The sequence below is a fragment of the Anolis sagrei genome, chromosome 5 (assembly GCF_037176765.1).
Source record: "Anolis sagrei isolate rAnoSag1 chromosome 5, rAnoSag1.mat, whole genome shotgun sequence".
Lineage (NCBI taxonomy): Eukaryota > Metazoa > Chordata > Lepidosauria > Squamata > Dactyloidae > Anolis > Anolis sagrei.
This window is the reverse complement of record NC_090025.1, coordinates 181,590,329-181,615,478: the sequence shown is the minus strand read 5'-3', so window position 1 is coordinate 181,615,478 and position 25,150 is coordinate 181,590,329. Positions and strand designations below refer to the sequence as shown.

Sequence of the window (25,150 nt, the reverse complement as noted above, 5' to 3'; positions counted from 1 at the left end):
TCACTGCCTGAATTAAAAGGTGCCCACACATTATTTCTAACTATGCCCCTGGTCCCATTAATCGTTCTACAAAGGATGTCTCTAATTAAGAGCTTGTTTTTGAATGCACATTTTAATCTGTGATTTGTAAATTAATCAGCATTGTGCCTAGCAATTACTTCATTGCTAATTTCATGGGCAACAGGGTATTAGATAGATGCCATTCACCTAGAGACAAATACTCAAAATTATACAAAGAAACACAAGTCTGAATTACACACTGATGGAAGCTGGCTGATGATGAATAGAGCTGGAATAAGGTCAATACAATATAGTTAAACTCCCCGGCATGTATAAATGAGAATGAAAGAGCTGGCAAATCGCTCTCCTGAAACATCAAGATGAGTAAATGTGAAGGGGTTTTTCCCCCTTAGAAATGGTAGATCCACTGCTGTGAAGTGAATCAATCATAGCTTCTGCTGTTCTCTTAATATATTCTGAATTCTCTTTAGTAGTGAACATTCACTGGCTCACTGCAATAAAACCAGGAGCAGATAAATCTTTGTGCTAAATAAGCTACAGAACAGAGACTTGGCTTAATTGGATCCCTTCCTATGTTGAGATCATTAGAAAGCTTCCAGCTAGGGAATGGATAATGATCCTTTGGCTTACACTAGTCGTCTCTAGTGAAAGCATTCGGCTGTTGGGGGGCCACAACTGAAACTCTTTTCCATTCCCTTGTCTATATTTTCGTTGAAAGCAAAATATGAGCTGTGTAATTCCTAAGTGAATTCCCCTGGCAATACCGATCATTGGGTTGAAGGGGAAATAAAAATTGGAATCCACTGAATATAGACCATAAAGCCACACTAAGGACATAGAGATTCCTAGAGAAAAACCTTATGGAGGCATTTGTATTTCCTCTAGCGCAATTCCATAGTTCACTTCTGGCAGAAATTGACTATAGAGTAAGGCTGGAGAACCTATAGATTCCAAGAGTGAACACTGCTCTAAGCATTTGTAGGTTTTCCAGAACAATTGTTAAGTCAACATCTGTCAGAGGCATGCCAGAAGATCTAGATCAGTTGTTCCCAACCTTTTTTTGACCAAGGACCACTTTGACCAAGGACCATTTTGACCTGGGACCACTTTGACCAGGAACAGGCCCGTAGCCAGGATTTCGTTTCGGGGGGGGCTAAATTTTTTTTCAGGGGGGGTTTCAGGGGGGGGGCTGAGTTTCGGGGGGGCTGAGTCTGAGTGAAAGAGGGTCTAGCCTAGCAAACCTTTTGTATCATTACCCCAATACCTCCATGCATATGGGATATATTGAGTATGGTGATCAGATCATGATATGAATAAACATAACAGTTTAAATAATGCACCAATAAGGCCTTTTCGCGAACCACCATGAAAATTTCGGGGGGGGGCTGAAGCCCCCCGAGCCCCCCCCCTGGCTACATGCCTGACCAGGAACTACTTGACCAGGGACCACTTTGACCAAGGGTCACTTTGACCAGGGACCACTTCACCAAGGACCACTTTGACCAGGGATCACTTGACCAAGGGCCATTTTGACCAGGGACCACTTCACCAAGCACCACTTTGACCAGGGATCACTTGACCAAGGACCATTTGACCAGGGACCACTTTGACCAGGGACCATTTCCCAACATTAGTACTAAAAGGATTATGAATCAGTTTTTGGTCAACTTTAGATTCGGTTGGGGGTCCTAATTCAGAAAAATGCATTAGATAGACCATATCGGCTCTAGTTTCTGATACATGGTCAGCAATAGAGAAGGAGTGGCAGGTGGTGCAAAAGGAGTGGAAATAAAATAAATAAATAAATAAATAAATAAAGAGGAAGGAGGCTTGTGGACCAAATTTTTGTCCTTGCAGTCCACTAGTGGTCCACGGCCCACAGGTTAAGAACCACTGATCTAGGTATTCCCAGACAGGTGTTCCCTTAGGTTACAAAATAGCATTTTAAAAAGTCACCCTTTCCCCAATTCTGCATGGTTCTTACACCCAGAACTCCATGAAAGTTGAGGGCCCACTTTACCTCTTCTCTTTCGGCAGTGTCCTGAGTTACTCAATGCCACCGTGCTCCTCATTGTACTATCTCCCTGCTTCCATGGCAAAGATTGATAACTTGGGTCAACAGGCAATGATCAACCCCCTGATTAGTTCCATCCCTCCACTGATTACCTCCACCCCTCATTCTTTTGACACTCTAGGTCTTTTTTAGGGCCAGCTTAAGCCATGTTGCTGCCAGAGGCCAATTACTATCCATCCCACGTGGCAGTCCCCCAACTCCATCATTTTAACAGACTTTGGAGGCAGAATGTCCTACAATCACCTCTGCTGTCCTGGCAGGAGGAAAGAAAATATGCTAATGATATGGAATACATTAAATCAAAAATAATTTTCAGCTTTGTCATGATATTAAAATCAGCTTCCCAAGGCAGCCTTCAATCTTCCTCACCAAAGAAGAGCTTTCCACTGCTTGTATTGAAACTAGAAATATTCAGGAATATGCTTCCTTTGTACTCACTTTCTCCTCCCCCTAAAACAGGAAATTTATCTGGGCCTGGGCTGCAATAAATGTGTGACTTTATTATACCTATCACACCTGCAGAACTGAAAGGAATAATATTTCCAGGGTTACACCATATAAAAATAGCACATCCACACTCTAGAAATTCTATTGTCCCTGTCCTCCTTCCTCCCAGAGACTCTGATTAGTTGAAAGAGAAATTTCCATTTATTAAGCAGTGTTTTTGAATTCCAGCCCAAATGGGTACACTTCAGTGGCCATAAAATGAGAGGAGTTAATTGAAAATGGCTTTTGCCATGCCAAGAATTGCCCATAGTGTAAGTCTCCCTTTGACTATAGAGGTTTATTTAGTCTCCTGTCACATTTAATACACCTTATATCCCTCCCATTTGCTGCCCTCCCTCCCTCATGGCCAGGAGAATGTAATCTATAGTTCCTGATTTGGTTTTAATCCTTGCAGCTGTTGCCTCAGCGATGATCATTTCACTGCCAGGCAGTATACGTATATACCAAGATTGTATAAAGTAACACAGGTTGGAACTTGCTTATGGATGCTGCAGGATTGTCATCTCTCTTCCTGTCTCTCCTTCTTCATTCTCCTGCAGACTACTGAATATTTTTTGCAGGGTAGGAATTTCACTAGATATATCTACAAATACGATTTAGCTGCACACATCACATCCCAGTGTCTCTGTGTTTGTAGTATAGCATTTTTGCTTTCTATATGGGCAGATGGCAGTAGGGTATGAAAGCTGAAAATCAACCCATTTGGTGCTTGCTGGAAGACAGTTCAACATAAAGTCAAGCAAATGGGTTCTAAGTAAAAACCAGGGAACTAGTATGGCATAGTGGTTTGAGAGTGTGACTATGACTTTGGAGATCAGGGTTCAAATTCCTGTTAAGCCATGATACATAATGGGTGACCTTGAGCAAGTTACACTGTTTCAGTCTCAGAGTAAGGTGATGGCAAACCTCTTCTGAACAAATCTTGCCAGCAAAACACTGTGATAGGTTTGTCTTTGGGTCACCATAGGTTGAAAATGACTTGGACTTCTTCCACACCGCTGAATAAAATCCGATATTATCTGCTTTGAACTGGAATATATGGCCGTGTGGACTCAGATAACCTAGTTCAAAGCAGATATTGTGGGATTTTCTGCCTTGATATTTTGGGTTATATGGCTGTGTGGAAGGGCCCTTGGAGGCACACTGCAATAACAAGCAAATCTAGGGTCCTTCTATAAAGCCATATAACCCAGAATGTCAAGACAGAAAATCCCACAATATCTGCTTTGAACTAGGTTATCTGAGTCCGCACGGCCATATATTCCAGTTCAAAGCAGATAATGTGGGGTTTTATTCAGCTATGTGGAAGGGCCCCCAGTCTATTATGAAATACCATGATATTATATCATAACACAGTAGAGTCTCACTTATCGAACCTTCACTCATCCAAAGTTGTGTATTATCCAACGCAGTCTGCCTCCTGCCTGGATCCATAGCTATTTCAACACATTGTGATGTTTTGGTGCTAAATTCATAAATACAGTAATTACTACATAATGTTACTGTGTACTGAACTGCCTTTTCTGTTGATTTGTTGTAAAATATGATCTTTTGGTGCTTGTTTTGTAAAATCATAATGTAATTTGATGTTTTCCTTATTATCCCATATTTTTTCTTATCCAACCTTCTGCCGGCCCGTTTATGTTGGATATGTGAGACTCTACTGTATTATGTGTATTATAAATATTACAATGCTTGTCAAAGTGAAAGGCAGCAGTAAAAGTGGAAGAATGTACTATAGGTGGATTGGCTCAGTCAAGTAAGCCATGGCGCTGAGTTTGTAAGCCCTTCCACACAGCCCTATATTCCAGAATATCAAAGCACAAAATTCCACAATATCTGCTTTGAACTGGGTTATCTGAGTCCACACTAAGATAATGTGGGATTTTCTGCCTTGATATTCTGGGATATAGTGCTGTGTGGAAGGGCCCTGAAAGACCAGAAATGAGAAGTTGATTACTAGAGCTTTTTGGAGGACTCTCTTTCATAGCATTGCCATGAGTTGGAGCTGACCTGACAACAAGTAACAACAAGATTAGAAGGAACATCTTGACATTAAGAGTGGTTTGAAAAGCAAACCAATTTCCTAGATGGATGACTTTCTCTTTTAAAAAGAGACTGGATGGCTATCTCCCAGGAATGCTTTCACTGGAAATCCTGAATTTAACAGGGAATGGGCCCCAGTGGTCTTGGGGTCCCTTTCAGCTCTATGATACACAGAGGAGGAAATCATGTAGCCCATCAGAGGTTGTTGGATTGCAACTCCCAGCAGCTCCAGCCAGATGGTAAAGAAAGCTGAGAGTTTCTGCACAGAAACATCAGGAGGACTACAGATTCCCATTCCTGGAATATAGAAAGTGTTTCTCAGATATCTCTTCCAATTTATAATTATCTTCATAGGAAGAGAAGGCTGAATTACGTGCAGCCAGATCATTAGTACATTCAATCCAGTATTGCCAACTTTGACTGAATGTGGCTTTCCAAGGTTTCAGGCAGCATCCCTTCCTTCCTAACCCTTCCTGGAGGTCCCTGGGATTTTCTCAGGGTCTTCAAGCATGAACAAGACCAAGTCCTACTTGGTTTCCAAATTTGGATGCGGTCAGAGATGTGCAAGGTAGTACATTGGTTTTAATTACGTGCTAAACTACTTTCCAAGCTGTTCATATATGTAGCATATTGTTATAACAGCACAAGATGGAAATGCAATCAAGTCTAACAGTCTATCAGTCCAAGCTTATGTGTATTTAATCAGAAGTAACCCTCAATGTATTCTGTGAGATTGATTCCCCTGCATGCCATTGATGCAACTGGAATATTTGACTATGACTCTGGGAGTAAAGGGTTCAAATATCTGCTCAAACATAGAAATTCATGGGGTAAGTCACACTCTCAGCCTATGAAAAAGGCAATGGCAAACCTCTGAAGAAAACCTTGCCCTGACAATTAGTGATAGGTTTGAGATAAATTGGAATAGACTTTGAAGGGACATAACAAATCTGTAAAATAGGTCTGCCACTAATTAAGGAAATTAATACAAATTAATCTGCCTAATAATAAATCAGTTGAGTATTCTATCTCTAGTTTCAGGTCATCTACATTGACAGAAACATCTGGATTTGGTGACAACTCAGACCGAGACAAGGAGAACTAGTACAGTAAAGTCTTTAGAGTCACTTAGGCAACAGTGGATTTCTGTATCTTTTTGGACTACACTTTCCATAATCTCTCATTATTGGCTATGCCAGCTAAGGATGATGGGAGCTATAGGTCAAAAACACTTGGGGTTCAGCAGCTATCTGCTGTTGCTGTTGTGTACATTCAAGTTGTTTCTAAGTTATGGCAACTCTCATAACAAGGTTTTCAAGGGCTGAGAGCGTGTGACTTGCTCAAGGTCATCCAATAGGTTTCCATGGTTCAGTGAGGAATCAACCCCTGGTCTCTAGAGTCTACTCCTAGGTTCAAGTGCTGGGCAGATGCTTCAGAGATGGTCCAAGTTCAAGTAAAATATGCTGCTGGATAAATATTACATTACATTATCCTTGGACTGTGTTCAGTTCTGAACATCACAGTTAAAAAAGCATAATGACTGGGATGTTTGTGTGAGCCAGTTCTTAGAGCTGGGGCTTGTCACAAGTTTTGTGGTATCCCACCATCCCGTCTGTTTGTGTGCACTTATTCTACAATTGCAGTGTGAGGTGGTCCACAACAAGCACTATCTTAGGTATGTCTGCTCAAGAGTAGGATGCATAGGGTTCCATGGAAATCGTTCTGACAAAACTGAAAGCATTGCAGCTTGAAATGATCAAGGTACCAGGGTTTCTTAGCTAAGAGAAAGGGCTACCATGTTTGTGACTCTGAGGGCTCTTCCACAAATCCACAAGCATGTGGACAATTTCAACAGAAAGGAGGAAACCATGAAAATGAACCAAATCTGGCTACCAGTATTAAAAAAAAACCTCTAAAATTAGAACAGCACAACAACAGAGAGGAAACAAACAAGGACGCCTAATCACCTCTCAACAAAAGATTGCTCCAGGCACTGCCAGGCAATCAAATGCTAATCAAGGTGATCAGTTGAAACATTCACACCTAGCTCCAACTGACAAGAGTCCTCTGTCCCACCCTGGTCATTCCACAGATATATGAACGCTTTTTCCTAATTCCAACAGATCTCACTACCTCTGAGGATGCTTGCCATAGATGCAGGCGAAACGTCAGGAGAAAATGCCTTTAGAACATGGCAGGGCCGTAGCCAGAAAAAAATTTCAGGAGGGGTTGAAATTTTCAGGGGGGGTTTTTGAAATTTTCAGGGGGGGGGGGTTGAAACCTGCCTTGTAGCTCACGCTGAAGCAAAGAGTACAGCAGGGAGCAGAGCAGCCTTCAATAGCCTGCAGCTCCGCCCCTGTCAACCAACTCCACCAAGTCTGGCCTCTTTAATGAGAGCATTCAACACACACACACCCAACTTGGTTGCTTCACTACATCGGCTATTGCTGCTAGTAATGACAGTGTGAATAAATTGTCAATATTTAAGGCCTTTCATGGTCTGGGGCCGATGTACCTGAGGGACCACCTCACCCTCACCCCCTCCCAACCCCACAGATCCCTCTGTTCTGAGGACCAAGATCTATTGGAAATTCCCAGTGTCAAGACCTTGCGTCTAACAGCAACCAGACGCAGAGCCTTTACAGCAGTGGCACCATCACTCTGGAATACTCTGCCACCTGAAGTCCATGCCTTGCGGGACTTATCAGCTTTCCGCAGGGCATGTAAGACATATGTGTTTCGATGGGCCTTTGATCTCTGATACTGCTGTTTTTAAATTGTTTTTAAATTGTGTTCGATTTTAGCCTGTTCTTGTAAGCCCCAGGGGAGTGGCAGCATATAAGTTCGAATAATAAATAAATAAATAAGTAAATGTCCAGTCTTGATAAAATAGTCAAGAGTAGAGACATCAGACTGGCAACAAAGATCCGCCTAGTCAAAGCAATGGTATTCCCTGTAGTCACCTACGGATGTGAGAGCTGGACCTTAGGGAAGGCTGAGCGAAGGAAGATCGATGCTTTTGCGCTGTGGTGTTGGAAGAAAGTGCTGAGAGTGCCTTGGACTGCGAGAAGATCCAACCAGTCCATCCTCCAGGAAATAAAGCCCGACTGCTCACTGGAGGGAAGGAGACTAGAGACAAAGTTGAAGTGCTTTGGCCACATCATGAGGAGACAGCAAAGCCTGGAGAAGACAATTATGCTGGGGAAGGTGGAAGGTAAAAGGAAGAGGGGCCGACCAAGGGCAAGATGGATGGATGGCATCCTTGAAGTGACTGGACTGACCTTGAAGGAGCTGGGGGTGGTGACGGCCGACAGGGAGCTCTGGCGTGGGCTGGTCCATGAGGTCACGAAGAGACGACTGAACGAATGAACAACAACAAATAAATAAATATTTGCTTGAGATAGTGCTTGTAGTTCTGGAGGGATTCTTAATTGTTTGCATCTCATAGACTTACCATGGGGATTTGGTTAACCAGTTAAAATTCATGAGTAAACTGGGTTTTTTAAAAAATCTGAAACATTTCGGGGGGGGGGGGGAGTTGAACCCCTAACCCCCCCCCCCTCGCTACAGGCCAGGAACATGGCCATACAGCCCGAAAAATCCTACAACAACCTATTGGTACTAATGTTGGTCAAAGTGGTCCCTGGTAATCATAATAATAAAGGTTGGGAACGACTGACATATGGTGTGGATTTCCACCTACTGGATCAACCTGTGCCTTGCTCGGCCAGCAGAGTCTGGGTTCGTCCACCAGGGGGCGCGCGTGCCTGCGGGAAAAGCCCCGAACGCGAGGCCAGCGAGAGGCAGAGGCGGGCACTTTGGAACCTGGCGCGGGATTGCCTCGCTCCGGCTGCACTTTGTTCGGCTTGGCGGCGGCTCTGCTCCTTCCACCCGCTTCTCCAGGACCTCCTCCGTGCCTCAGGCGGCCCTCCTGCCTGGGACGGTCGCCTAGCCGCCTTTGCTGGTCTTGGGACCTGTCGGGGCGTCCCTTTGCAACCCTTCTTCCCTTGAACGAGGGGCGCTTTTGGAAGGAAGAAGGAGGCAAAGAAGCCCAGGTAAGCAGAGAGACTGGGATGATGGTGCGGGCTGTGTTTACCCTTCTCGAGCTGGGGAAAGGCTGCTCTGTTTGGGAGGGAAGAATCAAGGCAGATTCCTACCTCGACTGCCTTTCCTGACCCTCGAGACCCGTGTTTCCCCTTGAGTCGCCCTGCCTTGCGTGTCAAGGCGCGCGTAACGTGTGAATCGACCCCCTCGGAGCGGTGTTGCGGTGACAAAATGGCAGCTTCGGGGGAAAGGGGCTCCTCGCTGTGGAGACAGGGAAGCGGGGTCTCCAAGGTGGATCTATACGGATCAAGGCTGCTTCCGACTCGATTCCCCTTCCTTCCTTCTTTCCTCCCTCCCTCGCTCCGCGTTTACCTTGTAACCTGAGCGTTGAGCGGCCACACCTGTGCCTTCCCTCCCTCCTTTTCCAGCTGGGTTTCTGTTTGGGAAGATGCTTGATGTACCCCTTGGTTTCCATTGCTTTCTGGGCTAGGAGGTATAGTTTCCATAGCTTCTCCTCTGCTGCTCCTCAATGGTTTTGAGGACCTCCTTGGAGCTCTCTTTCGGAGAGTCAAGGAGTTGGAAGAGGCACCAAAGGGCATCCAGTCCAGCCTTCTGCCAGGCGGCAACACACAGTGGAAGCACTCCTGACAGATGGTCATCTAGACTGATTCAAAGACGCTATGGACTCTATGGGCAGACTTTGCCCCTTCTGGTGTTTTGGACTCCAACTCCCACCATTCCTAACAGCCTCAGGCCCCTTCCTTTCCCCCCACAGCCGCTTAAGCGGCTGTGGGGGGAAAGGAAAGGGCCTGAGGCTGTTAGGAATGGTGGGAGTTGAAGTTCAACCCCCCTGGAAGGCCAAAGCTTGCCCATATCTGCTCTAAGGCAACATATTCCACTATCAAACAGCTCTTGGTATATCTGTTGCTTTCCACCTTTGAGCGTATAACACTCTTTCCAATGTTGACATGTTACTTAGTCGATCCCTCGTCTTCTGAGGATGATGGTCCTCCAAGTTCAGTGTCTTGGCGGTGAGTCCGTAGGTGTCTGTGGAGACCTATTCTTGATCTGCATGTTTTCCCGCAGTCAGGACATCAGTTTCCAGGTGGAAGGCAGTCCCGTTCATGCCTTCCTCTTGGAACATTTCTCCCTTTCGCCCTCTATTCTGCCTCTTTGAATTCTGCAGCACTGCTGGTCACAGCTGACCTCCAGTTAGAGCACTCAAGGGCCAAGGTTTCCCAGTTCTCGGTGTCTATGCCACAGTTTTTAAGGTTGGCTTTAAGCCCATCTTTAAATCTCTTTTCCTGTCCACCAACATTATATTTCCTCTTCTTGATTTCGGAGTTTAGTAACTGCTTTGGATGGCAGTGATCCAGCATTTGGACAACGTGGCCAGTCCAGCGGAGTTGATGGCGTAGCAGCATCACTTCAATGATGGTGGTTGGAAATTTGGACCACTTGGCCGGTCCAACAGAGTTGATGGCATAAGGGTATCACTTAAATGCTGGTGGTCTTGCTTTTTCCAGCACGCTGACATTTGTCTGCCTATCTTCCCAAGAGATTTGCAGAATTTTTCAGAAGCAGCACTGAAGGAATCCCTCCAGGCAGGCCCGTAGCCAGGATTTTGATTCGGGGGGGGGGGGGGGGGGGCTGAGTCTGAGTGAAAGAGGATCTACCCTAGCAAACCTTTTGTATCGTTACCCCAATACCCCCATGCATATGAGATATATTGAGCATGGTGATCAGATCATGATATGAATAAACATAACAGTTTAAATAATGTACCAGTAAGTCCTTTTCGCAGACCATCATGAGAATTTCGGGGGAGGGGGGCTGAAGCCCCCCCCCCCCCCCCCGGCTACATGCCTGCCTCCAGGAGTTGAGTGTGACATCTGTAGACAGTGTACATTTTGCAGGTATATAGCAGAGTTGGGAGGACAATAGTTTTGTAAACTAACACCTTGGTGTCTCTACAGAGAGTACATGTTGACATGTACTGCACTATTCTCTCATGTTCCTTTTTGTGTCTCATTGTCAAATAGTCCTGGAAATGTAAGTTCTTGCTTGAATTTGATCCTTGTTGTAAGAATTTCCCCATGAATTGTTTCCTAAGTGGAATCTTTTTACCTGCTATGTGAATCCATTGCTCCCTGTCCTGGTCTTTAGAATAGCAGAAAACAGCCTCCCCACATCTCAATGGGAGACCCCGGACTTGGCCTTAGTCACATCCCCATTTGGACTACTACAATCTCTCTATGTGGGGCTGCCTTTGAAGATAGTTCAGAAGCTGCATTTTTTCCCTGTGTCAGGAGCGACTGCAAGTAGCTTCAGGCATGAAAGAATCGGTTATCTGCAAGAACGTTGCCCCGGGGATGCCCAGATGTTTGATACTTTACCATCCTGTGGGAGGCTTCTCTCATGTCCCCAAATGGGAAGCTAGAGCTGAGACAAGAGGTCACCCCGCTATCTGGATTTGAACCACCAACCTGTCGATCAGTAGTCCTACCAGCACAAGTATTTAACCAGTGGTTCTCATTCTTCCTAATGCTGCGACCCCTCAATACAGATCCTCATGTTGTGTTGACCCCCAACCATAACATTATTTTCATTGCTACTTTGTAACTGTCATTTTGCTACTGTTATGAATTGTAATGTAAATATCTGATATGCATGTATTTTCATTCACTGGGCCAAATTTGAATACTGGTGGAGTTTATGGGGGATTGGCTTTGTCATTTGTGAGTTGTAGTTGCTGGGATTTTATAGTTAACCTACAATAAAAGAGCATTCTGAATTCCATCAACAATGGAATTGAACCAAACTTGGCACACAGAACTCCCATGACCAACAGAAAATACTGGAACAGTTTGGTGGGCATTGACCTTGAGTTTTGGAATTGTAGTTCACCTACATCCAGAGAGCACCGTGGACTCAAACAATGATTGATCTGTACCAAACTTGGCATGAATACTCAATATGCCTAAAAGTGAACACTGGTGGATTTTGGGGGAGTAGACCTTGACATTTGGGAGTTGTAGTTGCTGGGATTTAGTTTCCCTACAATCAAAAAGCATTCTGAAACCCACCAACTATAGAATTGGGCCCAGCTTCCCACACAGAACCCCCATGACCAACAGAAAAGACTGTGTTTTCTGATGGTCTTTGGCGACCCCTCTGACACCCACTCGTGACCCCCCCAGGGGTCCCGACTCCCAGGTTGAGAAACACTGGGTGCTCCGGTGGGCAATTAGTGCAGAGATGGACAGCTAGATAGCTAACTGGAGCTCCATATCATGAGTGGATGACTCCCATGCTGTGACAGCTGCACTGGTTGTCAGTCCGCTTCCGGGCTATGAAGCCCCAAACAGTTTGGGCCCAGACTATTTCAATCAATCACATTTCCCTTATGCACTGTGGTCAGTGGAGGAGGCCCCCATCTCAAGCACGGCTGGTGGGAATGAGAGAGGGGGCCTTATTTGTGATCGCTTCCCATCTCTGAAACTCCCTCCTTAAAGAAATAGGAACGACCCCTACCCTCCTCTCCTTTAAGAAACTTTTGAAAACACATTTATGCGCTTTAGCATATGGAGAGGAGGCGGACTAAGATACTGTAATACTGGCAAACTCATTTGTACTTTATGATGGCTATGATACATTTTTAATAAACATCTGCGTTAGCCATTTCAAATGCAATTCATTTCCAACTGCTTTTAATGATATATGTTTAATGTTCACTCATGTCTCCGTTTACTGTCTAACTTGGTCTATTGCTACCTAGTCGTCATTTCAATGCTGGACTAATTGGTATACATTTCTAATATCCTTATACATTGTGTTGTTGAAGGTTTTCATGACCAGAATCACTGAGTTTTCCGGGCTGTAGGCCATGTCCCAGAAGCATTCTCTCCTGACATTTCACCCACATCTCTGGCAGGCACCAGAGGTTGTGAGGTCTGTTGGAAACTAGGCAAGTGAGGTTTATATATCTTACACATTGGTTATTTTGCCTACACGCCCTTTAAGCCATGTAGTGTCCCATCTCAGTTTTATGAAATGATAGTTCACTCTATCTTCTTCTCTTGAGAACAGGGGTGTCAAATGATGGAGAAACAAGTTTTCCCCACTTCTGATGGTCTTTGGCAACCCCTCTGACACCCCTCTCATTCTCTTTTTGAGATAAATGAACACTTTTTAAATCTTTCCCCCATTCCCTTTTTCTGTCCATCTGCTCCCAAGCTAATTGCTTATTTAAGACTTCAGCAGTTGGAATAATATTTGCTGTTGGGCTGTTGGAGAAACTGTGCCATAGCAAAAAAAATTGCGTTTATTACAGCCTCGCAAATATAGTCTTCTGCTCCAGTTCATAGAATCATAGAATAATAGAGTTGGAAGAGACCACGAGGGCCATCTAGTCCAACACTCAACATGCAAGAAAAGCACAATCAAAGCACCCTTGACAGATGGCCATCCAGTCTCTGTTTAAAAGCCTCCAAAGAAGGAGCCTCCACCACATTCCAAGACAGAGAGTTCCACTATTGAATGGTTCTTACAGTCAGGAAGTTCTTCCTTATGTTCAAGTGGAATCTCTTAACCATTTCATGACTGGTTGAGAATATTTACCAAAGATATATCCATCCTCAGTGTAGCAGATGTGTTAAGAATATAATCCCCACCCCATACCCTCAAACATTTCACTGTAGAACGAAAGCAGTTTGACACCAGTTCAACTTCCATGGCTCAATGCTCTGAAATCCTTGGAGTTGTAGTTTTACAAGGTCTTTCACCATCTCTGCTGAAGAGTGCTGGTGCCTCTCCAAACTGTAAAAAAACAAAAAACCAAGAGAATTCTGGGGCAAGGTACAAAAAACACTACAAGAATTATTTTTTAATCCAAGATACAATTGGAGCCTGAATTATTTTTATTGCAAATTCAGCATATTGGAAAATATTTCGTCATTCTCAGATGGCACATGCCATGTGTGCTGCAACCCAATACATATAGATGGCACCAGTAGCCCCACCGGCTGGCAGGTTCTGGGAGATGTAGTCCAAAGGAGCAAGTTTTCAAAGTTCTATTTTATGGATATTGTTAATCCCTCCAGTACAAAATATAAGCTTCGGCCCTCATTCCGGCAATGTCCTTGTTGAATTTACAATTGCAAGCTGAGCTGAATATCAGGCTTTCTTCAGTATCAGACTGGACAATCAAAATTCCCACGTTTCTTCATTTGGTGCTGTTGGCAAAAGTTCCCTAGAAGTGACTGGATACCCTTTTAAAAGGTGAAACACCATTTCCCTTTCTCCAAACTGAATGGGGACCTTTGTTTCTTTTTGTTCCCAAAGTCCTGGCTCTCTCTGACTTGCAGTGGAATCTTGGTTCTCAATTTGCGTCCAGCAGCCAGTCAGAAAGAAAATCAACTTGACACTTTTGGACTCCAGCCCATTACCGGGGTGGGTCATAAGCCTGACTTTATCCGTATCCCTCTGATTGCATTTCTGAGTTCTGATTTTGTTAATTTGAAATGGAGTAATCCATCTTGCCTGCTTGCCAACATGGCTCAAAACACTTAACATCTAGATCCCCCACATGGCTCTTCTTGCTGTAAGGCCAATTGCACACCGGGTTATGCCAGGAGACTGACCTAGTAGTTTTAATTCCCCCCTCCCCCATTTTTCTTCTTCTTCTATATGTAAGAATGTTCTCTTAGGTTGACTTTTTCATGCATTTCTAATGAAGAATAAAATAAGAAAGGAGCCAAACTAAAAGTAAATGGAATGCTCCTTGTTTAGGATTCTAACCACTGCTTTCCATTTCTCTTTCGTCTTCTGGGTTTCCAGCCAACTCCTCTACAATAAGTCAGTGTATTTTGGCCAACGGGCATAGAGGCAAATATCAATTTGTATTGCTCCAAATGTACTATATATATATATATATATATATATATATATATATATATTCTCCAGGGGAAAAAGTCAACACAAGTCTCACTTGCTTTCCAAGTGTACCTAAGCAGTTGCACAAAGTGGGAGAGATGGAAGAAAGAAGGAAGACTGTGGTGAGAGACTGATGCTGTTGGGATACTTTAGGCAGGATAATTTGAGCAGTAAAAAAAGTTGATGGGACTAGTTTTCTTTTACTTATCTAGAAGTATAGAGTGAGGAGGAAGCAAAAATGCATGTAGTTGCAATGTTGTTGTACGGATGGAGAATATTTTGCCCTCTTAAAAAGGGAAACTTAAGGGGGAGGAAGCAACTTGAATCTTAAGTATCTCCAGTCTTATTGTTGGCACGTACTTGGTAACATTTGGAAAAAGATTGTGTAAACTAAAAAAGTGCCAAGAAGTGAATAAACATGAAAAATACCACTTTTGCTAGTTTTCAATGGTTCTCATTTTGATACTAAGTTTTTGAAAGTTAGTACTGTACCGTCCATCCACATAATGTATAATTTGACTTCCTGTATAAATTGAAGGCAGATTGTGAATCCAAAATTATGGGTTTTGATATGACTTTGGATAAGTCAAAGGTGATTCCAAAGAGAGCGGAAAGCACCAATGGTGCTTAAGAGAGTCATCCGTCGCTAGTAGCTGCCATTTCCCTGCCGAAGCTTTCAAAAAGGCCAGAAGTGGTGCCACGGCAAAGAAGGTAGAGAAGTTTATTTATTTATTTACTATATTTGTTTTCCGCTCTTCTTAACCCCTAGGGCAGTCGTTCTCAACCTGTGGGTCCCCAGGTGTTTTGGCCTACAACTCCTAGAAATCCCAGCCAGTTTACCAAGCTGTTAGGATTTTTGGGAGTCAAAGGCAAAACATCTGGGAACCCACAGGGTGAGAACCACTGCCCTAGGGGGACTCAGAGCAGCTTCATATACCAGCAACAATTCAATCCCTTAAAAACATAAAATACGTAAAAACATCTACATTAAAAACAGAAAATTAAAACACATAAAATAGTTATAACAATTATTAGTAGGTGCTTTTTAAAGTTGGTGCTTTTTAAAGGTTTTCCTTGGGTGAACTGAGATCTTGCTTTGGATGGTTCCTTTTTTGGTAATGGTTAAAGTACAGTATTCACACTGACACATGGAAAAGTCAAGCCAGGTTTTGGGGTTGATCTTTTTTTTTTTTTTTACTAAAATGTACTTATCCATGAATATATTAGTTGCTTTTTAGGGTCAGGGATGGGAACTCCCAGTGGTAGCTGGGATCTGCCCTGTCCATGGGATTATGGGCTGAGCTATCCCAGGTGCTGAATTCTGTCCCTTTCTTTTAAATCATGTCAGAAGTGACTTGAGAAACTGCAAGTCGCTTCTGATGTGAGAGAACTGGCCGTCTATAGATATGTTGCCCAGGGGATGCCCAGATGTGTTACCATCCTGTGGGAGGCTTCTCTCATGTCCCCGCATGTGAAGCTGGGGCTGACAGATGGGAGCTCACCCTGTCTCGTGGATTTGAACTGCCAACCTTCAGGTCAGCAGTTCAGCCACCACGAGGTTTTAACCCATTGTGCTACAGCAGCTCCTAATTCTGCTCCTGAAATTAGTTCAGTTCCTTGGGTAGGCTTTTTTTTTAAGTTTAGGTGAAAGCCTGGGACATGTTCTTTGCCGCATGGATTTGAAATCTGTCAGCCACTGCTGGGAACCATCAATCTGTAGAGGTTCCCTGTCTATTGGTAGATGCCTATGGAGAAGCTCCACCTCCAGAACTTATACTGAAGCAAGTATCTGCTGTCTCCACACAGTGATTGATAACTTTCTTTTGGATGAGGAATGATTGCTTTTGTTCAAGGCAGCAATTTGATGAATACTTATCAGAGGCTTAGCTTCTCTAAATTCAGTGGAAATTATGTCTGAATAAACCAGCCATGTATTATCACTAGTAACTATGTCTCAATACGCTGCAAAGTGGAGGTGGGTGGGAAGGAGCTGAGATGGTATTTGACACTAGCAGTTCATTTTCCCCAGTATATTTCACGGATGTAGGCAATACGATTGTCATAAGTTGAAACTGACTTGTGGGCACATAAGAACAACACTTTGCTGGCTGGTGGTGGGAAAGACATATTGATCGAAAGGTCGCAGGTTCAATTCCGGGGAGCGGCGTGAGCTTCCGCTGTCAGCCCTAGCTTCTGCCAACCTAGCAGTTCGAAAACATGCAAATGTGAGTAGATCAATAGGTACCGCTCCGGCGGGAAGGTAACGGCGCTCCATGCAGTCATGCCGGCCACATGACCTTGGAGGTGTCTATGGACAACGCTGGCTCTTCGGCTTAGAAATGGAGATGAGCACCACACCCCAGAGTCAGACATGACTGGACTTAATGTCAGGGGACTACCTTTACCTTTACCTTAGGCACCATCCTATGATTTGCCAGTAGATTATGGGATAACTGTTGCACAAGGAGACTTTGGATATTATCAGAAGCATTCAGGGTTGATGTGTTCCCATTATATTGTAAGTAGACTCACTGAAATTGATGAGGTTATATTTGATCATGGCTAACATTTCCCATTGATTTTGGTGATTGTGCTCATTGTGCGACATGAGGATCTGATACAGTTTCTCCTTTCTTGTTTGTCTTGATTCTTACACAGTACGTATTTTTCTAGGACAATTTGTATTTCTCCGCTTCACCCTTGTTGCAGCCACTGCTGGATCAAGATGCTAGATGCAAAAAAAAACAAGGCAGGTAGAAGAACACCAAGTACCAGCCGGTATCTTTGCAGCCGCCTGACACTGCCAGGAGCATTTGAAAAACCGACACCCACTTTTAAGTTGAAAGCAATATGCTTTAGAAAAACTAATCTGAGAAGGAAATAAAAGAAGGAAATGTCACAATTCAGAAGAAAACACATTTGTTTTCTGAGGCATTGTGAGGATGCAGAGAGATAACAGTGCGTGCCTTATCAAGACTGTCACACATTCTGGATGAAACATAGTGTTTCTGGCATTTATGCAATTGGCCTACCAATTACTTCCACCTTAAAGAAAGGAAGTATAGTCGATTGTTTTCAGTGTCAATATGAATGGTGGAAAACCTCCAGTGTTGCTCCTTGTATCAACCTGAGCAATCAGAGAATACTTAATGCATGTTAATATATGTAGCAGGTTGTATCACGTGTTTTGATCCTAGCCCCTACTTCCACATGTTGCTTCTTTGGATTTTTTTCCCCTTCCAGCTAGAAAATATATGAGCCTATACATTTAAAGAATGTCTTCACTTTAAGAGTTGCTTGACGGTGAAATAGACTGACTTAGAGCCAATGGTGAATCATCTCGGCGTTGTTGTTCATTCGTTCAGTCATTTCTGACTCTTCGTGACCTCATGGACCAGCCCATGCCAGAGCTCCCTGTCAGCCGTCACCTCCCCCAGCTCCTTCAGAGTCAAGCCAGTCACTTCAAGGATGCCATCCATCCATCTTGCCCTTGGCGGCCCCTCTTCCTTTTTCCTTCCATTTTCCCCAGCATCATTGTCTTCTCTAAGCTTTCCTGTCTCCTCATGATGTCCAAAGTACTTCAGCTTTGTCTCTAATATCCTCCCCTCCAACGAGCAGTCAGGCTTTATTTCCTGAAGTATGACTGGTTGGATCTTCTCGCGGTCCAAGGCACTCTCAGCACTTTCCTCCAACACCACAGTTCAAAAGCACCAATCTTCCTTCGCTCAGCCTTCCCTAAGGTCCAGCTCTCACATCCGTAGGTGACTACAGGGAATACCATGGCTTTGACTAGGCGGATCTTCTTTGCCAGTGTGATGTCTCTACTTTTCACTATTTTATCGATATTGGACATTGCTCTCCTCCCAAGAAGTAAGCGCCTCATCTCTGAGTAGTCCTTACCAAATAAATGGATTTTTTTGTTGTTGTGTGCCTTCAAGTTATTTCCAAATCATGGTGATCCTATCACAGGTTTTTTTTAGGCAAACATTGTTCACAATGATGGTGCCTTTGTTGTTCTCTGAAGCTGAGAGAGTGTGAAAGAATGTCTTCACTTTAAGAGTTGCTTGACAATGGAAAAGATTGCCTTAGAGCCAATGATAAATCATCTCTAAGTAGTCCTTACAAAAGAAATTGATGCTTGTGTGCCTTCAAGTTATTTCATGGTGATCCTATCACAGGATTTTCTAGGCAAACATTTTTCAGAGTGAAGTTGCCTTTGCTGTTCTCTGAAGCAGAGAGAATGCGATTTACCCAATGTCACCCATTGCGTTTCCATAGCCGAACAGGTATTCAGGCTTTGATCTCCAGAGTCACTGTCCAATGGGATGGAAGAAGGGCTTTTCATCTGCTTCTGGGCCTATTCACGATACAGGGTTGCCTGCTTCTCCTCTCCTTCAAAGGCCAGGGCAGTGGCAGTTGGTATGGAGGCAGGGTATTTCATCTGCTCCTGAACCTAGACAAGATGTGCTTTTCAAAGTGGATGTGGCATCAAACAGTTTCAACAGAAAGGAAGAATCCACAAGCATGTGAACAATTTCAACAAAAAGGAAGAAACCATGAAAATGACAAAATCTGGTTACCAGTATTTTTTTTAAAAAACCCTCTAAAATCATAACACTAAATTAACAATATTCACAAACAGGGGAACTCCAGACAAGGAAACAATCAGGGACAGCTAATCACCTCCCAACAAAGGATTCCCTCAGACAGTAAGAAACCACACCTTGAAAACTGTTAGGCCATTAAATGCTAATCAAGGTGGCCAATTGAAACTTTCACACCTGCCTCCAATAAACAAGAGTTCTTTCTCTCACCCTGGAAATTATACAGATATATAAAACCCATTTTCCTAGTTTTCTACAGACCTCATAAACTCTGAGGATGCCTGCCATAGATGTGGGTGAAATGCCACGAGAGAATGCTTCTGGAACACGGCCATACAGCCCGGAAAACTCACACCAGCCCACATCAAACAGTTGTTGGAGAGATGAAGTGTTCATGATATTGGGAAACTTGGAGCTCAACTCTACAAGGCAGAACAACATGCAGAAAGCAAGTAGAGAGTAATAGTAGCCTATGCTGTCTTTTAAAGAAAGTATTAGAATCTGAATGTAATGGGAATCATTTATACATTCATGCCTGCTATCAGTCGAATGCAGCACCAACTAAAATGCAATTTGTATCAAAGACTGTGCACATTTATTGGTCATTGGCCATAAATAGCACTTTTGTTCATGATATTTGCATGCAACAAACAGTAATTTAAGAGACATCGCTTTCTTTCTGCCTTTTGGAAATGGGTGTGGGCTGAGATGGGAAGGGGAACTGTGTGTGAAGAAAGCACAGTGTTGACCACAATTAGTTTGTGTGTTTTAATGACCTGTTTCTGTGAAGCACCCCTGATTTAGTGCTGAGTTATTTCTGTTGAAATGCAGGGGCTTATCTCATCTAAACAGCTTGCTGGGGTTGGAATCCAGACTTTCTGAATTCAGCTCGAGAGAGAGAGAGAGAGAGAGAGAGAGAGAGAGAGAGAGAGATGAGACATGGGTGAGGAGGGAAAGATTGGATTGGATCAGCTAAGCAGGTAGAACAACCTTTAAGCAAACATTGAAAAGAATTGTGAAAAAAAAAGAGAGAGAGAGAGATCGGTTTCAAACACAGGACTTTATTTTTGGAATAAAGGCCTTTCCAGGTGACTCACCTTTGAACTGTTACAAGGGTGGCTGGAAATGAAAAGGCATGTTAATTTTAGAAGAAGGCCAATGCAAGCTAATTCTGCCATCTCTGTTAAAAATAATATGTAAGAGAGGAGGAGTGCATAAAGAGCAAATCCAATAGAAAAGGGAGAAATTTAGTGGACTTAATTTAGAAACACCAGCAGGCAGGCTTTTTTTTTTCATAACAAAGGGATCTGTACAATTATTATGGACAGCGGGCAACTTATTCTCCTTCAGATGTTGCATTGGAACTCCCATCTGCCTTAAGCAGCTTAGCCATTAGTGGGGGATGCTGGGAGCTGCAGTCCAACACCATATGAAGAACCATGGTTGCTTAGTTTTGATCTATGGCAGTGTTTCTCAACCTTCCAAATGCTGCAACCCCTTAATACAGTACCTTGTGTTGTGGCGACCTCCCTGCCATAAAATTATTCTTGTTCCTACTTCATACCTCTAATTTTGCTACTGTTATGAATCATAATGTAAATATTTGATATGCAGGATATATTTTCATTCACTGGACCAAATTTGGTACAAATACCCGCTACGTCCAAATTTGAATACTGGTGGGGTTGGGAGAGATTTTGTTATTTGGGAGTTGTAGTTGCTGGGATTTATAGTTCAGCTGCCATCAAAAAGCCTTCTGAACTCTACCAATGATGGAATAGAAACAAACTTGGCACACAGAACTCCCATGAACAACAGAAAATACTGGAAAGGTTTTGGAGTTGTAGTTCACCTACATCCAGAGATCACTGTGGACTCAAACAATGATGGATCTGGACCAAACTTGGCATGAACATTCAATATGCCCAAATGTGAACACTGGTGGAGTTTGGGAAAAATACACCTTGACATTTGGGAATTGTAGTTGCTGGGATGTATAGTTCATTTATAATCAAAGAGCATTCTGAACCCCACCAATGATAGAATTGGGCCAAACTTCCTACACAGTACACCCATGACCAACATATAATATTGTATTTTATGGTGGTTTTTAACAACTCCTCTGACACCCCCCTTGTGACCTCCCCAGGGGTCCCGACCCCCAGGTTGAGAAATACTGATCTATGGGAATCTTGAATGTTCTATGTTTGTTTGCTATTTTTTTCCAAACAAAATTTGTAAGATTCACTTTGAACAAATATGGATGCTAAGTTATAGTTAGCTAGGGATACATGATTGAGAACAGGGTGTGATACAGCATGTGGCCATTTTCATGTATCGCTCTCCAGGATGCAAATTTTCCTTTTCCCTGAAGTATTGGTGGCTGCCATAACAGTACATTGGTGAATCAGCTGTGAATCTCTGTTTGAACATTACTAAGGAACTCTCCAATGTGCTCAACCTAGTTTGGGAACCTGGAACAGATTCACTGTCCTACTGACAAGATCAAATGGCATCTGTGAATATGTTAATAGCGGTTTAAAGAGATGGAACATAATCTAATCTTCAAGCAGTGTTAATGAAATGCATGCATGATTCTCCCATCCTCCTATTCCTCCCTCCTTCCCTCACTGTCTTGCTCTACAATACAGGCTGGGTATCCTTTTACAAAAAACATGGAACAATACATGTTTTAGACTCCCTGCTCCCCTCCAGCATTTGCATTTACATACATAGTGAAACATCTTGGAGATGATTCCATGTCTAACCATGGAATTCATTTGTGTGTTGTATTGTGGAAACTTGGTTAAACCATCAGAAAGCAAAAGTGTGGACAATGTGGACAATTTTGGAGTATTTCAGATTTTACAGGGAACATTCACATGTAATATAGAACAGTTCTCTGAGTATTGCAGGATGAAAAGACATTATTAATTAGGGCAGTGATTCTCAGCCTTTGGTCCCCAGGAGCTTTGACCCACTAGTCCCAGAAATCCCAGCCAGTTTACCAGCGGTTAGGATTTCTTTGAGTTGAATGCCAAAACATGTGGGGACCCACAGGTTGAGAACCACTCCATTAGGGGAAAAAGATGCTGCTTGACAGGGTAGACACAATTCAGGAAGCCGGACTCCTGAGTTTGCAAGACCTGAGCAGTATTCTTAGTAACCAAGTGAATTGGAGGTCTTTCATTGGTAAGGTTGCCATTGGCTGAAGGTGACTTGACGGCAGTTAACAATAACTAACACTGAAAGACCAAGGGGATGCGAACACATTTCTTGCACGATTACACCATTATTTTCTTGGAACAGGGATGGGAAAGAACTTCTAAGAAGACTTCCTGGTGTACTTTGGAGTATAATTCTTGCTATAATGAAAAGGCTTGAGTTGAAGTGATGGCAGTTTTACTGTCCACTTATTGACAGTTTGCCAAATCCATACTGAAATGATGGAGGCATGAGCTGGCAGATTGGTCTTTGGGCCATGAGACACCAGGAGGAATGCTCTGCTTGCAACTGCCCTCCTGAGCAAAGTACCCAGTTTGTGCTGCCAAGTGAGCCTGCCCAGCAAGGCTTCTGCCAAATAGTGAAAGGGAGCTGGATGGCATTGAATATAGAAAAGAACTTTTTGGCAGGAAGAGCTGCCTGGCAGTAGCAGTAGCCATCTTAAAGGTAGTGATGGACTCTTCATTGGAGAACTTGAAACAAAGCTTGGGTGCCCCCTTTTTACATATATTTCAGCTGTGAATTTCTGTACTGGCATGAAATTGGGCTAGATGACCCTTAGGGTCCCTTCCAGTTCAGTGATTTTTGATTCTTAAAAGCTCTGCTCCTTTATTGTGAGGACTGCTGTGTGTTACGATTTCCTTTGAAAAAGGTACATTGATAATATGTGGAGCCTGTTGCTACCAAAACTTGGCAGAATTAACATTTTTGGATGCAAGTTCACATAATGTCCCAGCAAGTTCATAACTAAAATCCAATTAACAGTCCCAGTTAGAGGAGACTCCTTGAATTTTACCTTCCATTTAGATACTGACTTATGTAAGGGTTGACTTCAGCAATTGAACATAATATAGATGGGAGTTGCAATTGGCTTTCAGGGCAGAAAAGTAGCTTTCCCATGTTCCATTTATTATTTCAATATTTTGCACTGACATTTGTTTGTCTAAGCAAATATTCTGCAAACAGAAAAAAATGTCCTTTCCCCCATACTTTTGTGGTGAAGAGCTAATTCAGTTGTTCCATTACTGCAGGCCTTACATCCAAGGTGTTTATTCATCCAGTCAAATCAAATCCCATATTTTCTGTGATTATTTTGGCACAGCCGCTTAATTGGCATTGTTGCTGTTTTGTGCTTACGAGTAATTTCTGATGTATGGTGAAGCTAAGTCAAACATATCATGGGATTTTGTTGGTATGATTAGTTCAGAAGATGTTTGCTATTGCCTTCCTCTCAGGAGGAGAGAATATGACTTGACCTATGCAGCATTTGGATGGTAATCTTTCAGAAGTACGTTAGTTGTTTATGGTTACTACATGCAATGGCTTATTAAGCACTAGCTGTACCCACCACACGTTGCTGTGGTCAACCTTCCCTCCCTCTTTATCTCATTCTTTCTTTCTCTCCTTCCTTCCCTCCCCCTTTCCCTTCCTTCCTTCCTTCCTTCCTTCCTTCCTTCCTTCCTTCCTTCCTTCCTTCCCTCCCTCCCTCCTTCCTTCCTTCCCTTTTCTTCTTCCCTCCCTCCCTCCCTCCCTCCCTCCCTTCCTTCTCTTCCTCCTCCTTCCTCCCCTTTTCTTTCCTCTTTCTCCTCTTCCTTCCTTCTCTAACTTGGATTGCAACTCCTAGCAGTCCTCGTGATCAATATATCTACCTACCTATCTCTTTCTTTCCAATCTATCTACCTTATCTATTTGATGGATTGCTGGGAGTTGCACTCCAGGAATAGGAAATGGGAAATATGCAGGGATTGGGATGCTTTCAAAGAAATCCAAGGAAAACAAAGGTTGCCGCTTGGAAGCAGTGCATTTGGATCATCTTCCTCCTAAAAGATCTAGGGATGCTGGGAGCAGTAGTCCTAAAGAAAGTGTGGATATGCTATTGTATGTTGTTTGCCTGGGGGAGTTGTTTTTGCGCATGTGCTGTAGCGTCTTTTTGCTTTTTTGGCTTTTTAAGTCCCTTCTGCGGTGTTTTTCAGTGTTTTTATGAGTGATGGTCACTTGTTGGCATGGTAGGTACATTGTGTCTGAATTTGGTGACAATTCATCAAGTAGTTTTTGAGTTATGGTAATCCCACAAATGAACATTACTTTTTTATTTATATAGATTTTGGTAGTTTGGGAACAGAGCAGGAAGTCCATTCACTTCATAGTTTGAAGGTAGACCCATATAACCTAAAGGAAGGTCTCTACAGGCTAAAATAGGATGAAAGTGCGCCAAACTCACAAAAATATGGAAAAAATAGTCATTGAAACTAAGCACTATATCTGAGTCTTTTTGGGTTTGGCAAATGTGTGGGAATGTAGTGGATCTCTCGAGCAGAGTGATCAGTAGGCAGTGCAAAAGCTGGACCACATCCAGTCCCAAGCATACAAATAGCCTTATTTAACAGAGCCTGTATGTTGTCAGATGAATGGTGTAAAGAAGGAAAGAGATGGAAGAAGAAAATGGTTGCAAGTCTGACCAATGTATAGAGAGTAAGGGTGTATGGTAAAACAAGTACAGTATATAGGAATTCACTGTAACTTAAATTAGGCATTCGTGAGTATAGCACACAAAAGTTGCTAACTGTAACATTGAAAGATAAAAAGAAAACTGGTCCACTTTCATTTTGTGGTGGGCTTAAGTGTGACAATGAGGGATATGGTCCTGATGGGTCCTACAAAAGGACAGTATGGATCTGAACCCCCTCCGAGTTACCCA

At 43.1% G+C, this 25,150-nt stretch overlaps 1 protein-coding gene across 4 annotated transcripts in view; it reads left to right on the top strand.

Annotated features, from left to right (window-relative positions):
- The first annotated feature begins 8,464 nt into the window (after positions 1 to 8,464).
- EPS8 (EGFR pathway substrate 8, signaling adaptor) overlaps positions 8,465 to 25,150 on the top strand; it is a 180,016-nt gene continuing 163,330 nt past the window's right edge. For all 4 annotated transcript variants that reach the window (XM_067469299.1, XM_060776641.2, XM_060776642.2 and 1 more), the window contains exon 1: positions 8,465 to 8,703. The gene's annotated coding sequence lies outside the window, so the exon portion shown is untranslated. The remainder of the gene's footprint in view (positions 8,704 to 25,150) is intronic.